Source organism: Mirounga leonina, unplaced genomic scaffold, assembly GCF_011800145.1.
Source record: "Mirounga leonina isolate KUSES-001 unplaced genomic scaffold, KU_Mleo_1.0 Mir_201, whole genome shotgun sequence".
In the NCBI taxonomy this organism is placed as follows: Eukaryota; Metazoa; Chordata; class Mammalia; order Carnivora; family Phocidae; genus Mirounga; species Mirounga leonina.
The window spans coordinates 17844884-17859500 of NW_023270504.1; the positions used below are offsets into that span (position 1 = coordinate 17844884).

A 14617-nucleotide genomic window follows, 5' to 3' on the forward strand; every position below is an offset into this window, starting at 1 on the left:
GCAACTTTGTGTTCTCACAAACATTTAACATTAACCTATCCTTGAGTAGAACAAATTGTTAATTTGGTGAGCCAGTGGTTAGACCAGTGGCAAGTACCACAGTACAATATAAAAATATGAGCCAGCATAACATTCTTTTTCAAAACAGGTATCTGAAACACTCCTGCCTAAAGAGATGAGAGCCGTCAGCACTTATTTGCAATTCCACCTCTTTCACTGTTCTATAAAAGAATGGTTCTAAGGAAAGACTTCTGCTAGCAAGACTGTTACAGTAAGTGGCTGCATAACCATTGTTTTCTTAAGGGGGGGTTTACTATAGGTGCAGAGAAGAAAATCCGCTACCTGCAAAATAGTTATTTCCAAAAAGGATTCTTAGAAGAGAAAAAGAAAAAGATGAGCTCTTCAGTATAAATCAAAAAGAGATACGTTTGTACGAGAGAATATCAAAAGGAGAAAGAAATCAAAGCAAATTATCTTAACACTCATATGAAAAGATTCCTACTCCCAGAAATCCTTTCTTCTTTTCAATCTCATGAACTGCATTATTTAAAAAGCATCAATTATTCATGTGCATAGAATTAGTCTGTACACTGCATTTTGTGACATCCCTCACAAACTTGACCTTTCCCTTCCATGTCTGGCTGTAATATATTTCTTTTCTTGTGGTTTTGTTACCCTTGGAGCTACTGGTTCATCTCCCTCCTTCCCTTCGGTTTGACCCGGTGAATAACTAAGCAGTCACTCTATCTGCTATTTGCGATTCTAAAGCTTTAATAATCTCCTCTCTCAACCTTCATTTTCCCAAGCAAAATTGTCCTCCTTACTAACTAGAAATAGTCCCTTCTTTAAATTCTCTTAGTAGAATGGATCTCTCTATGGCACCTGCGTTTCACCTTAGTTATCTCTAGACGGATGCAATATCCATAACTACATGAAAACAATTTTAAAGGCAAGTATTGATTCTAACATTTGTATTACACACAGAACCTTCCACATAGCTGGCAATCAGTTCATATTTGTTAAGTTATATTTTATATGACAGTGTCTATCCCTTTGATCGATCTAATGGCAATAGGAAAAATGAACCCCTTCCAGTCCTCAGTATGACCCAGGGTGACTAAGGATTAGGGACAAAAGATACATGCAAAGATGAAAATCAACTTGGCAATTTGGCAAATTGGTTCTTATATTTACGGCTTGCCCTAAGCCGATTGCTAATTTCTATCCTTGAAACACAAAAGTGCAAGTGAACTTTTGTTTTCATTTTCTGTAGTTTAAACAAATAAAGGACTTTAATTTACTTAGATTATTAGCCTTAATCAAAATGAACTCAGACGAGGACAATCAAAAAGCAAAGTACCTGGAGTTTTGTTTCTTGACTCGAGCCAACTGGTTGACAGAAGACTTCAAAGAAATCAGCTACTCCCTCTTCCACCCACAGCAAAGTCACCGAAGTCTGGGTTTTATTCACGGCAAACAGTGATTTTGGGGGAGCTGGTTCTGAGCAAAGGCAGAGTTTTAAAAAATTTCATTTAATTTAATACATTCTTTCTTCTTCCCCCGATTGGCAGGATAAGACAGGCAAAAAAAAAAAAAAAATTCCCAAATACAGGTAGTTAAGAGCACCATCGAAATGTTACATTATTGCTTTTGAAATATGTCCCAACATAGTTGTCATCTAACTTGGGAGGCAGACTATTTTGCCTTTTTCTCCCCCTTCCATTTTATACCTCCCTCTTTGGATCACTTCTGTTTTCTACTTCAGCTTTATTATAGCCATAATCTATTAATAGCTTTTGTGTCATCTGCACTGGAACTAGCCCTGCCCTGATAATACAGAACTTTCTGCAGGAGAAACAAAAATCTGTGCTTAGAGGGCTGAGAAAACGAAAATAGTTTGCTCCCATCTAATGGAGACATTCAGTCTGGTACTTAGCCAAAAACCTGTCTTCCTTTTCTGGAGACTATTTGGCATAGTTTAGTCCGAGGAATGGCTTCTTGAAAATTCAGTCGAAATTAGGAGGGGTAAAGCTAAACAGATAGGATTTTTTTTTAAAGAAAAGGATTAATGGGGGGCGCCTGGGTGGCTTAGTCGTTAAGCGTCTGCCTTCGGCTCAGGTCATGATCCCAGGGTCCTGGGATCGAGCCCTGCATCGGGCTCCCTGCTCGGCGGGGAGCCTGCTTCTCCCTCTGCCACTCCCCCTGCTTGTGTTCCCTCTCTCGCTGTGACTCTCTCTGTCAAATAAATAAATAAAATCTTTAAAAAAAAAAAAAAGAAAAGGATTAATGGAAGGGGACTGGATGGTTAACAAAATATTAGAGGACTGATTTCTTTATCTTCTTCTTTTAGACATTTAATCTAGATCAATAAATTAATCCATTAGTCAAGTAAACTGTGCCCCTTCGTACTCATTTCCAGTAAATGAGTCACGGGATTTGTTAGCTTCAGACCAAACCCCTGTCTGTTCCCCAGTTTTAGGAAGTGGTCTTGTGTCTTGTTCCCCCATTCCTGAATCTCTCCTACCCTCCTCCCTGTCGTTTGGGTGTTGTCTTTCCCTTGAATTCCTCCAATACACAAAGCCCTATGCCTGAACCCCGGTGCTTCAGCCAGAGTCCCTGCTACCCTGTGTCAGACGTCTTTAACCTTGCTTATTTGAACATACTATAGCTAGCTATCAGGTTCACGGAACATCAGACTCTGCCCACGTGTGGGTCCCTGTCGGACAACATGCTGTGTGCTTGTTACTTGGATTTCTTTTTATTATTTGTCCCATGCTCCAAAGTCTGTTCTCTAGCTCCTGGATTTTAGCAGTGCTTGAAGAAGCCCCTGAAGCCTTTGACATGTCCATGATCCTTGCGTGGGAAGGTTTGGATCTTCTTTCTAGAATATCATCATCACGGCCCTATTCAGAACCAGGCAGTATGTCAGAACCGCCCTTCATGTGATTTATCACAGGCAACTTAAATTTGTGTCCAAATAAAAAGAAAGCCGTTTTCTTTCCAGAGACAACTCGACGAGGTTGGGCAGAAGAGTTGAAGGAGGAAAGGGGGGTGGGGTTCAACTTGCGCAGGCGTAATTCACAACAGATGTCAGGACCCCTTTCTCATTTGCACTGGATCGTCCATTCCCCCAAACGTTGTACTGTTGTACTGTCTCACTTCCCCTCTGATGAAAACTGTTGATGAAACATGGGGGCAGCTTCCACTGCCCACATCCTTTATAACTGTCACTGCGAATAGGTATGAGTCAGAGGGTAGGTCCTCCAGTGATTCTGACTGGTGCAGAGCTTGAACCTTTGAAGGCAAGTATGAGGTTGTCTGGGGCAGAGATGGATGATTTTTAGGCTGAACCTTGGTTTTTTCTCTTTACAAAACACACATGAGAGAATTGCCCTTCACAGTGAGTCTCCTGCACTGATTAGATTCCTTAGGACAGCTTTGTATTTTTTTTTTTTCTCCTGATGGGTAGGTAAACTCAGGTTAGCTATCCAACATGAACATTGCCCAAGTCCTGATCTCCAGCTCCAACTTTTTACACATGCCTTTCCAATCACCTACCCTCCATGTTTCCTAATGAGCACCTCCATTCGTTCCCTTGTCTGGGCTGACAAGCTTGAGGCTCTTCTCTGGCTTCTCAAGTGCCAGAGAGCGTATCTTTAAAGAATTCTTGTCATCTCTTCATTGTGTCTATTCCTTTTATTATATTGCATGTTCAGGCTTTTGTCATCACACTTTATCAGTCATTACAACAGCCTCTTCATTCTTTTTTCCTGCTCTTAATCAGTTCTTTCTTCATTCGTCAATGAGGGCTTAAATCATCTTGAAACACTACTTTGCTCACGTTAAGTCCTATCTGTGTAATCATCTATTGTGATCAACGACTATTGCATCAAATCCAAATATGCCAAGTGTTAAAGATCCTACTTACATAGGCCACATATTACCCATCCAGCTTCACCACCATCCCTCCCGCACAGAAATGCTTCCCCTGGTAAAGCCAGTTTTCTCACTGACTATCATACAAGCAGTACTCTTTCTTTCTTTCTTTTTTTTTTAAAGATTTTATTTATTTATTTGACAGAGAGAGTCACAGCGAGAGAGGGAACACAAGCAGGGGAGTGGCAGAGGGAGAAGCAGGCTCCCCGCCGAGCAGGGAGCCCGATGCGGGGCTCGATCCCAGGACCCTGGGATCATGACCTGAGCCGAAGGCAGACGCTTAACGACTGAGCCACCCAGGCGCCCCCAAGCAGTACTCTTTCTTAACTCAGTGTACTTTTTCTTCTACTTGGATCATCCTAAGATCAGGAAAAAGTCTTCTTCTCCCTGAAGCCTTGTCTGTTAACTCAATCTCGATGATCTATCCCTTCTCTGACCTTCTATTACCTTATTTGATCTATGTGAGTAAAGTCCTGATTCTTCTAGGTCCTACTAAATGCTTTAAGAACAGGGGCCATGTGTTATAAATTATTTTGTTTTCACCTTGAACTAGCCACCTGCAATTGTTCAATAAATCTTCTCTACTGGCTGATTTAAACCATAAGTCAAGATTCATTAATCAGAGGTATTAGGATTTAAGCATCAGGCAAGACCAGACACATTGGGGCTACATTTTGATGCTCTCTGTCTTTTTAAAGTGATCATATTGGTAAAATTATCAGCTTTGGTGGCTGAGTCAAAGACCGTCATGAATTACAAGTGTTTTCAGTGGTCCAAAGAGTATGACTTGAATACTGGAGTAGTGGTTTCTTTGGGTCTCACTAAAAATGTGGATCTAGGTGATAAGTAGGATCCTCAGGAAAACCTCCAAAGGGCCTGGGACCTTTGAGCAGCCACGTAATAAAATTTTCTTTTCAGGTGGTATATAGGGGCAATAGATTATTCCAAGGTCACTGTACCCATTATCACTGTATCCTTTTCTGGAAGACATATGCATATTAGCTCTCTAGGTCAATGAGTAACATACACAGATCGCCTGCTTGAGGACTGTTTAGGATCTCTGTGACAGGTATATTTCCTTAGATGTACTGGAGAGAAATTTCACCTGTTATTCCAAAGGAAACAAAGAAAGTCATTGCAATATTTCATAAGTGGAGGTGTAATTGGATTGGAAAGGGCTTCTTTTTTTTTTTTAAGATTTTATTTATTTATTTGAGAGAGAGAATGAGATAGAGAGAGCATGAGAGGGGGGAGGATCAGAGGGAGAAGCAGACCCCCTGCTGAGCAGGGAGCCCGATGCGGGACTCGATCCCGGGACTCCAGGATCATGACCTGAGCTGAAGGCAGTCGCTTAACCAACTGAGCCACCCAGGCGCCCTTCATTTAGAATTCTTTATATCAATTCCATGTTAGGATGATACTACGTTGATAGATTTGGTTAAATAAGGTATATTAAACTCAATGTCACCTATCTCTTCTTAGTATTTTGTAATGTGGCTATTAGAAAATTTAAAATTACATCTTTGGCTCTCATTATATTTCAGTTATACAGTACAGGGCTGGAACATTCTTTCCTGTTTGGTAGAGCAGAAGTGTGGAAATTCTTGGCAGAAGCTGGTTGGAGGTTTCCCCATTCTGTTATCTAGCTCCTCTCATAAGAAGGCAAAGTCAGCTAAACTCCATAGCCTAACATGACTTAGATGATTCCTCTTTCTCATCCTCAGGCACAAAACCAAAAGGGAGTAGTGGCTAAATATATTTTTTTAAGATTTTATTTATTTATTTGACAGAGAGAGAGAGAGAACACAAGCAGGGTGTGCAGCAGAGGGAGAGGGAGAAGCAGACTCTCCGCTGTGCAGGGAGCCTGATGTGGGGCTCGATCCCAGGACCCTGGGATCCTGACCTAAGCCGAAGGCAGACGCTTAATGACTGAGCCACCCAGGTGCCCCAGTAGTGTCTAAATATTGTTCAGGCAATTTCGCATGATTATGAATACAATGACATGGAAAAGCCTTTTTATTGGTCTCTCATCTCTGTTGTGGGCTGAATTCTGTTCACCCAAATTCCTAGGTTGAAGTCCTAAGCCCCAGCACCTCAAAAATGTGAATGTGGTTGGAGATAGGGCCTTTAGGGAGGTAAGTTAAAATGAGGCCCTTAGGGTGGACCTCAATCCAATCTGACTGGTGTTCTTATAAGAACAGGAAATTTGGGCAGACAAGGAGAAACCAAAGACAAATGGGAAGAGAGACGAACCATGTGAGGACACAGATGGAAGGTGAGGTCACCTGTAAGCCCGGGAGAAAGGCCTCAGAGAAAGCAAACCTGCTGATACCTGCATCTTGGACTTCTCGCCTCCAGAACTCTGAGAAAATAAGTTTCTGTCGATTAAGCCACCCAATCTGTGATATTTTGTCATGGCAGCTCTAGCAAACTAATGTAGTTCTCTTACTCTTCAAAACATCAAATCCAGTCCAGTTCATAAAAGGGAGAGAGAGGAAGGCCTTAATGATGTTTTGAAGAGCAAACGAGCTTTAAGATAACACACACAAAAACACTTTCTAGAATATAAAGAGCCAGGCAGACATTAGTTATAGAACATCCCCTGGCTAGCACTTCCTACTTCTCAAAATGACATTTTAAACCTTAGCTTCTTCAAAATTCCCTGGCTTCATAATGTCAGATTTCCTTTTGTTTAAAATCACTTCAGAGTCCACAGTATTTGAGGGGAAAACCTGTGGATATGGGGAAAGGATACAGATGGACTCTTTACAAAACAAGGTACAGATACTGGGTTGTTGGCTTTAAAATATTCTCTAAGAGCTTTCTAACATTGTCAGTGTTATACTCAACTGTTCAGCCCTCTTCTTTTCCTTCTCTTCTTTCCTTTTCAATGCCTCTCCTATTTGAGTGGGAAATCCAACTTAATTTTATAAGGAAATTAAGTACAAGGCACAGAACATGGGCAGAAAGGAAAGCTGTAAGGCTATCTCTACGTTTAATTTTGATTGGCTTATGAGAGGCTCAAGCTGTTCCCTAGGATCTCAGGGGAGTGAAGGTGACCTTGGGTAAAGGATGGGCTGGTGCCTGACTCTTATTCTTTGCTCTGGCAGCAATTTTCTTCCTTTCCTAGGGAATCCCAAAGGGAGTCAGGTTGTAATATTTCACGTTAGAGCAGAAGAGAATGTATTTATTGTCTCAAATCCATCTTTTTTCTGACAATTATTACCTTGTTTCTTATTTTAATAGGACCCATCAGTTTAGCTGCCGATAGAATGATGTTAATGAGGCCAAGATTATATCCACAAGGGCCCACTAGTTTCATTCTGTTTATAGTTTATACCTCTAAAGCTGGTGAGTCCTTTTACAAATGTGTGACATTGGTGATAAGGGGAATTCAATAGAAAAAAACATTGTAAAAAATGATCGATATGATAAAATCTGTTTTCAATCCTCAGCATCACTGACAGCAATTTGCGAGTGTCCTTTTCATACATAAAGGATGGCCTTTAACGTCTATATTATTATCGGTCTTTTAAAAATAAATATATTTTTTATTTTCCTCCCAGCAGGCCATTCTACCTTAAGGAGTGTAAGCCTAACTTATATTCAACTAGGTCAAAGAAACATTTGTGACTTTTACAGTGCAAGCCACATAAATTACGTTCAGCTTGGTCAAAAACAACATCCGCAAAAGAAAGCACTATTTGAAAGGGGAAAAAAAGTGTTAGAGAAATTATTCATAGTGGGTTGAGATTGGTAGGCAGTGAAATTAAGAAGAGAAAATATACATTAAATAACAGAAACCTGGGTTAGATCCAAAGTTTACTAAACCTATACTAAGCCTATTCTCTTGTCAGTTTAGGGAGATTCTTTTAATAAGTAATGAGAAAATTTAAAAACAACATGGGGAACTATTTAAAAAATTCAGGCAAATATTACATTATAATCAGGCCCTTTCCATATGCAAAACATAGGATTTTCTCAGGAATTAGAAATACCCATGGGCGCCTGGGTGGCTCAGTCGTTAAGTGTCTGCCTTCGGCTCAGGTCATGATCCCAAGGTCCCGGGATCGAGTCCCTCATCGGGCTCCCTGCTCGGCAGGAGGCCTGCTTCTCCCTCTCCCCCTCCCCCTCCTTGTGTTCCCTCTCTTGCTGTATCTCTCTCTGTCAAATAAATAAAATCTTAAAAAAAAAAAAAAGAAATACCTGTGATTTCTATCACATTTTAAATAAATTCTTTATGCCTTAATGATAGCAAGTGTAATATCCCCTTCTGTGAGTCACTGGGTGTTTTTATGATCTCACCAGCTCTGGTAACTTCTAAAGATAAGTAAAATTTTTCAAAGAAAGCTCTCATTTAACCTTACTTAGTTTCAAAACAACATTTCCGACTTCCTCCTTTTTGGGTTCCAAGAATATGGTTTTTTACCTAGCATTTTTATTTAGTTAGGAGTTATTTTTGCCAAATTCTTAGAAAAAGGTCACTACTCTTATTGTATCATTAGCCTTGTTGCCTTTACTCTGAACTCAGGCATGAACTAAATTCTGAAACTGGAAGAGACATTAAAGATCATTTAGTTCAGACCCTCACTTTACAGACGAGGCAACTGAAACCCAGAGGCCCTAACCCACTTTCTTTTTTTTTTTTTTTTAAAGATTTTATTTATTTACTTGACAGAGAGATAGAGAGAGTAGCAGAGGGTGAGGGAGAAGCAAACTCCCTGTTGAGCAGGGAGCCCAACATGGGGCTCGATCCCAGGACCCTGGGATCATGACCTGAGCTGAAGGCAGCTGCTTAACCCACTGAGCCACCCAGGCGCACCCCTAACCCACTTTCTAAGGTAACACAACTTGCCTGTGAGAGCAAGAACTGGGATCCAGACCTCTGTACGCCTAGTTAAGGATCTTTTCTATACCTGGATTCCTCCCTAAAAATGTGGGTATTTGCCATTCATTTCCATATAACTGAGGATGATGGGGCCTCCTGAAAAGTTCCTCTTTCTAGAAGACCAACTTTTCCAGAGTGGGCACTTGCTTGTACATGGAGATCAGTGCCAAACAGCACAGTCATGGCCCTATCTGTCCATCATCCAGATTCTTCCAGTATGTTGAACAGAAACCTACAAATTCTGCAAGTCACTTTATGGTATATAGGAGAAGTGCTTTTAAGGAAGTGCTGAAGTTGTGTGGCTTGGCTGTGGGCAGCTGACAAATGGCTGTGAAACTCAGAAGAACACAGTGAGAAATGGGAGAGAAGGAGATCGAGAAGGGGCATCAGTTAGTCTTGGGATGAGACGGAGCCATGGAACAGTGACATGCCTGGCAGCCCAACCCAGAAGATAATGCTGGCACGAGGCTGTTGGCCATGGAGGACTCTACAAGAAGGGTAGCATGGCAGTCATGATCCTCTGAAAACCTAAAGAACACGTTTGTAAGAAGTCCGTAGCAGAAGTCTTCCACAAGCTTCCATCATCGCCCCCACCTGACTCGCCTACCCCATTGGTGCCCATATACTCTGTCACTCTTCCTTACTACAGATTCACCCAGTCTCGGGCTGCCCCCTCCAGTGGCACCCACGGTCCTGCCACTTTTGGCCCAAGCAAGGACATCATTTTAACGAGTGTCATCTCTAACCATCCTGCCCCATCAATTTTCCCTGTTCTGTTGAATCATTCTGATCAGCCCATTGAAAAGCTGTTTCCACCCACTCCAAAAAATACAAAGAAAAAGAAAACAAATCCAACAAAAAAGATAAAAACTCTTGGATTCTGTCTTCAGCTCCTGCTCATTTTTTCTCCTCTTTATAATCACACCCCTCAAAAGTTTTGTTATTCCAGCTGTCTTCAGTTGTTCTCCTTTTATTCTCTCTCGAATTACTTTTAATATTTGAAATATTTTGTCTTCACTACACTCCACCCAAATGCCTTCTCCCCAAATCACCAATGACTTCTGCGTTGCTCACGTCAGCAGTCAATTCTCGTTCCACATCTTACTTGACTTACCAGCAGGCTCGACAAGTTGATCAATTAAGCACTTTCTTTGCTTGGTTCTTTGGACATCACACTGCTTTGTGTTCTTTCTTACTTCACGGGCATTCCTTCTCAGGCTCTTTTACTGGTTCCCTCACACCACCTCCATTTCTTAAAGCTGCAGTGCCAGGGCTCAGTCCATAGATAGCATTCTTTTTCCTTAATTCATTCCCTGATGACCTCATCAAGTCTGTTTCCTGACTACCTTCAAATTTATACTTCCCAGTTCTGAAATCTCCCAGAATCCAAGCTCCTTTAACTGCCCACTCAACATCTGTTCTTTAATGCTTAACAGACACCTTCAAATATTGATGCATCCAAACCTCAGCTTCTGGTCTTTCACCCAAATCTGCCTCTCCCATAATCTTCCTTTCTGACTGCTCAGGACCCATATCTTGGCATCTCTCAAGACTTACTTCATTCGTTCATAGACAACATCTAAATCCAGCAGTGGACTCTCTCAGCTTCATCTTCAAGATAAATTTTGAATCTGATCACTGTTCATCACCTTCATCGCTACCACCCTGGTGCAGGCAAGAATAATCCCTTATTTGGATAGATGCAATAGCCTCCTAACTTTCAGTTAACTATGTAATTTATCAGAAGTGTCCAAATTGAAATACTTTTGGGGGAAGAAAAGGATTGCAAAAGAGGGTGACTGGCCTTTAACTGATCCATAGCAGGTGTAAACTGGTATTATCTGTGGTAACTCGAATGTATGGTCACCTTATCTATCTGGTTTCCCATTTTACCTCGATTCCTGAACACTCTATTTCATACCAAAGTGATCTTGTGAAACTTGTCAGGTCATGTGACTCTGTCACTTGAACCATCCAGTGCAGTACCATCTCACTTGGAATGAAACGTCTATTCAATGACCCTACATGATCTGTTCCCTTGTTACCTCTCTGTCCTTTTATCTATTACTCTTCCCCTTGTTCCTTCCACTTCAGCCATACTGTCTTCCTGACTTTTCCTTGAACCTTCCAGGTACACTACTGCTTCTGGAGCTTTGCACCTGTGGTTCCCTCTGCCTACAAAACCTCCCAGTTATCTGTTTGGCTCACTGCCTCACCTCCTTCAGGTTTTGACTGAAATACCACCTTCACCATGAAGCTTAACCTATGCCACCCCCTACAAAAATTGCACCCTACTCCCCATAACACTTTTTTCACTGCTTCATTTTTTCTCCATAACATGCGTAACCATCTGGCATCCTTATATTTATGTTTATTGTCTCTTTTTCTCCACTAGAATGAAGGTAGAAATTTTTATCAGTTTTGTTCATTTCTGTATTCTCAGCACCTAGATTAGTATGTAGCGCATAGTAAATGCTAAATAAATATTTGTTGATGTATAGAATGAATTAATTTTTTATTTTTTAAAATTTATTTGAGAGAGAGAGAGAGAGCATGAGCAAGGAGAGAGGGAGAGGGAGAAGCAGACTCCCCCACTGAGAGGGGAGCTCAACGTGGGGCTTGAGCTGAATTAATTTTTTAAAAGTACAGTATCTTAATTTATTAGCTTTTTTCTGACTGGCAGCCCATAAGTAAGTAAGTAAATAAATATAGATGGATGGATGGATAGAATGGATATGCATATTTTCTTTCTTCTTTCACTTTCTCCTTCCCTACCCTTCCATGCATTCATTCATCCACCTTTCTTTCCTTTTCTCAGTGCTACATTGACACAATTTAGTCACATTTGTATCTTATTAAATTCGTTTCTTTTTGGTGGGGGGTGAGAGGGATAACAAGGTAGTCCCTTACTAAGAGAGGATCCGAGAAAAGGGCACGGGTGGATAGGGAGAGGTACTTTAGACTTCAGTGTGTTCTGACTTACAACACTTAACTCACTTCCTGCGAAAAATAAGGACTGCATATATCCAAGCAACTATTTCTAAAATTGTAAATTCAATGATTTCAACATAAGAATAAACAAATTTTCTCAACTGAGAGTGAGATCATGAAGGGCAGCACTGTGTAATAGCTGGGCTTTTATAAAGTCAGAAATTACTTTTCATCAAAGTGTAAATAATTATTTGTAACCTACTGAAATATTATGAAAGAGAAAGAGAGAGATTGTAATATGCCCCAAATTCCTAACATCTAAAAGTATTTTGATTCTTTTTTATTTATAATCAAACTATGTTTTAAAGATTTCTAATTTATATAAAACCTTTCGTGATTGAGATTAAGAAAATCAAACTAATGTTATTAATACCCAAATTCCAAAAGAGGAACAGAGAAAGCCACCCAAGTGGTGTGAAACACCTCCCAGCTCTGTTAGAAGGGTTCACTAAAAAATGAAGTTTTTAGAAAAAAAAATACACTCCAAATCCAGGAAGACATAAGCAGCAGGTGGATAAAAAGGGCTGAATCACTGTTTCTCCATCCAGACTCAACAATATGTAAAGTCAAACTTCTCTAGGTTCCAAGTTGCTCAAATGAAGGCATTGTACTGAATTATCTCCAAATCTCTCCTAGCACCTCAAAGGACTGAAGTTACCTTATCTTGAACCTGTCTGAACACAACTGCGGTCAGGATACTGCAGAATTTTGACAGTGATGGTGTATACATTCTGTTTCTGGTTTTCTCTGACCTCATTGGCTGTACCATCCCAGTGTCTCTTGCTGACTCCTGCTCTGCTCAATGTCTAAGTGCTGGAGTGGTTCTTTTCTATTTCTGCTTACTAGTTAGTGATCTCATCCAGACACTCCAAAATTTCTATCTCCAGTCCAGAATTCTCCCCTGATCTCATCTCTAGACACATAACAATAATCATTTTATTTGACAACTGTACTTGGATGTCCTCTCAATTTTTTTATGTCCAAAGAAGAATCTGTGCTTCTCACCATACCCTCAATTTATTCCTCTTCTAGTTTCTTTAGTCCTCAACCTCAGTGAATTGTACCACCATCCACCCTAATTGCTCAAGAGCAAAGCCTGAAAGTCATTCTTAATTTCCCTTTCTCTTATTTCCTATTTTCACCCCACCAGAAAGCTCTGTGGACACAAGGTCCAAAATAACTCCTGAATTCTGTCCATTTTTCTCCATTATTACCACTTAAGTCAAAGTTGCCTTAATTTCCCATGGAACTTATTGAATTAGAATGCTATTTTTAAAGATTTATTTATTTATTTGAGAGAGAGAGAGAGAAACAGAGAGGGGGAGGGGCAGAGGGAGAGAGAATCTCAAGCAGACTCCACACTGAGCACAGAGCCCAACATGGGGCTTGTTCCCATGACCCTAAGATCACGTCCTGAGCCAAAATCAAGAGTTGGCTGCCCAACCGACTGAGCCATCCAGGTGCCCCTAGAGTGCTATTTTTAAGCTTAAGACACATGGTCCCTTAATTGGTCTCCCTGTCTTCATTGGTGACCCAACAATCATTCCTCCCTTGAGCAACCAGAAGGATTATTTTAAATATGTTAGATTGTTTATTTTTAATTCTCTCCATGCTCTCTTATTGCATTCAAAATAAAATCTCAACTCCATCTTCTTAGAAATCCTATATAATCTGGCCTCTGCTTATTCCCTCTGCTTAGCATGCCTTTTTCCAAACTTTTCATGGCAGATCCTTTCTTGTTATTCGTATCTCTCATCATTGCATTCTCAGAGAAAGGTTTTGCTGCATATGCAATCTGTCCCACACTGCCCTGTTTTAGTACAGTACACAGCAGACCATAAGTTCCTTGAAACTGAAAGTAGCCCTTTGAATTCACTACTACAAGTAGTCTGGCAACTGGACAATTCTTACAAGGTTCTCTGTATGTATTCATTAAATGAATGAATGAATGGATACTCCACTACCATAGAGCTATTTTGTGATATGCCCAACACTCCCCCTCCTTATTTCTTTCCTTTTTTTTTTTTAAATGGTTGATCATCTGATGTAAACTTACCAAATCCTCTTCAGGTTGGCTCAGAGTTTTAAGTGGATTCACCAAGACCAGAAGTTATGACTGGTTGCTGGTTGAAGCCATGGTTGCATGTCAACAAATAAGTTCTTGTAAAATGACACGTCTTAGTGCAGATTTGATTGACATTTGTACTGACTGCCAAAAAGAGCTGTCATCACACACCACCATGATACCGTGAGACTCCTGGCAACCTAAATTCTTAATAGGATGACTGGCTCAATGCCCCGCAAACAGCACCACTGTTGGTAGGGTCTTCTCGTCGATGCTTATTGAGGATATAATAGCTGAAAATCCTTGGCAATTGTTTGAGGGCTCTCTATCCTTGTACATGCCATCTTGGATTAAGTTATATTATACTGGATTCATCAGTAGCCTGTTTTTTCCCACAGATGTCAATTCTGCCCTCCATGATGGCAAGTAGAACAAAGAGGCTTTTATCACAGCGAAACTGAACGAAAGGTTAGCCCAACCAGTTTGTTTGTTTGTTTGTTTAGAGAGGGAGGAGGGAGAGCAGGGGGAGAGGGAGAGAAAGAATCTTAAGCAGGCTCCACACCCAGCTCGGAGCCGGACACAGGGCTTGATCTCACAGCCTTGAGATCATGACCGGAGCCGAAATCAAGAGTTGGATGCTTAACCGACTTCGCCACCCAGATGCCCCAGCCCAGCCAGCTTTGGTCCCAGCTCTAACAACATCATTCTGATCCAAACAAGCCCTAACAATCTGTGTG

At 40.8% G+C, this 14617-nt stretch overlaps 1 protein-coding gene across 1 annotated transcript in view; it reads right to left on the bottom strand.

Annotated features, from left to right (window-relative positions):
- LOC118025622 (receptor-type tyrosine-protein phosphatase O) overlaps positions 1–1885 on the bottom strand; it is a 48474-nt gene extending 46589 nt beyond the window's left edge. The window contains exon 1 of the mRNA XM_035028153.1: positions 1361–1885. The gene's annotated coding sequence lies outside the window, so the exon portion shown is untranslated. The remainder of the gene's footprint in view (positions 1–1360) is intronic.
- Between the last annotated feature and the right edge of the window lie 12732 nt (positions 1886–14617).